A 2476-nucleotide genomic window follows, 5' to 3' on the forward strand; every position below is an offset into this window, starting at 1 on the left:
TTTTTCCAGTGAGATTTGACTATTTATTTAGACTGACTCTGCAGTTAGTCATTATTACTATTAGTACTATTGGTTTCCTGCAATCTGTGTGACCTGTAATTATCAAGTGTTACCAAAGAGTATAGAACCCAAGAGGTAACACTTTGATACTTTTTGGGTAACAGCCACTAGATGGCGCTCCAGTAGCGCGGCTTCCATTATGGGCTAAAAATACTAACTGGACCATAGAATCCTGTTTCAGTGGAACTTTCTGTTAAGTGTTGCTGCTTGTTAGTGTAGCCTATATTCTTTGGTGTTACTGAAGTTCTTAGTTGGTGGGTTCAGGTGGGTTTGATTAGGGTTGGAGCTGAACTTTGCAGGAAGGTAGATCTCCAGGAACATGATTGGGCACCCCTGGTATACACATTTTTATTTATTTATTTATTTATTATTTTTTTTTTTAATAGCACATCCATAGTACCAAACTACATGTTCTCATTCTGATCACCACTCTAATCTGAAGTTATTAAAAACAACAGTGAGTTTATGTACTGAACTGAATTTATTAAAATTGTTGGATTTGACTCCTGAACTGGCAGTAAATGGAAGATGCAAGAATTTTTGATTTCATGGTGACTTTAAAATGTGTGACATGAAACTTGCATGCTGTTGAGGTATATTATTGTGTGTGTGTGTGTGTGTGTACATAAAATCAACAGTATAATTGTTCTGATATATATACGCTATATCATATTTGCTAAATTTAAAGTCCACAGAACCTAAGATAACATATTCTAAACAATTTTTACAAGTACCCAAACATGATCAATTACATGTTAATAATTTTTACTCTGTGACTAGTCAGTTACGTGCTATTCTACGGTCTAATATTTTTGTACAATGACCTAAATTACTGACAGTTGTCAAGTTTTCCATAGCAGTTGATTTTAGCTACAGTCCTCTCTAATCCAATATCCGACAGTCACCCTCAACAATCCAATATTTTAAACCGTAATAAGCAGGACATTACCATTACATATGCTCTTTTAACAAGACAAAGATGTTGGGTGGATCTCAGCATGATGTTCATTTGCAATACTTCTCTGCAGACAGGAGATGGTAGAATTGTTTCATTTTCTCACAACACTGTTTTTCACTCAGTCTTTCTACCTTTTGTCTTTGCTCTTCTCTGCTACTGAGACAATTGCGTAACTTTGTTCAACAATGCGAATTTAACCCTAAAAGTAAAATTTAAAAATACACTCTTACAAGACATTCCAGAAATTTCTCAATTAGGCTAGTGTTTTTGATCATGTAAAAAAAATTACATTTTTTTTTTTTTTTTATATTAAAGACTTTTATATTTAGTTTATTTAGTAAAAAAAGTAAATAAAATGACTTTTTCAACAGCCCCAATGAAATACTTCTGTGTCCCAGTGAAATATTACTGATAAATCCTTGTCTGATATTACCAGCATAGATAATATTTCAACAATAGACTTTATTCAGAGCAGTGCCATGACAGGTATGAAAGTGCATGTTTTCAATGGCATCTGTTGTATAAAGCTCCTAGATCACATAGCCTATAATTTTCCATATCTCATGTTTTCTGGAGTTTTTTTTTTTTTGTCTACTGAAATTTCTTGGAATCCAAAAACATTAAATAACAATACAACCCACTGGGCCTAAAATTAACACCCGCCAAGTGCCAAATGCAAGTAAAAACAGGATTTAGCAAGTATGAAACGGTGTGAATCGCCAGTTGGACGGTAACATTTTTATAAATTCAAACAATGGAATGTTGTGAGAACATGAACGTGAACAAAGGTGAAGGACTGGCCCGTCTAAACAGTTGACAGGCCAGTGCTGCACTGTCACAAAAGTTTAATCCTTGCATATTTAAATATAGCAGCGGCTATTTGCACTAAGCAGTAGATGCTATTTACACTAGGTGTACATGGCAATTAGATGCTATTTACGCTAAGTGAAAATAGCATATTTTCTTAGCAATAGATGCTATTTACACTAAGTGAAAATAGCAATATATTCTAGTTACAATAGCAGCATTTTCTTAGCGATATGCTGTTTACACATTTGGTGAAAATAGCTATAGATTATATTTACACCATGTAAAAGTATCAGTTCTTTGCAATAAGAGTAAATAGTAATTAGATGCTGTCTGTACTTTATATTGGCAGATACTATTTGCACCTCAGTATTTTTGTACATTAACAGGAAGCAATAATATCATAGTGTAAATGATTATTAAAATTATTAAATGGATGGTGTCTTATTGGGAGAAAAAAACTCTCCCTACACCTAAGCCTACCCACTAAACACTTTTAATATTATTAAACACTCGTTCACAGTTTATTTCCACTTTTAGAACATTATTTTTTGCAAGCTTAGAAAAAGGCGGATTCAAACCCGCGTCGACCGGTTAAAAGCTCTGTGAGCCTTACTTGATACTGCTGTGCCATTAAAGACATTAAATCCT

Source organism: Chanodichthys erythropterus, chromosome 19 (assembly GCF_024489055.1).
Source record: "Chanodichthys erythropterus isolate Z2021 chromosome 19, ASM2448905v1, whole genome shotgun sequence".
Lineage (NCBI taxonomy): Eukaryota > Metazoa > Chordata > Actinopteri > Cypriniformes > Xenocyprididae > Chanodichthys > Chanodichthys erythropterus.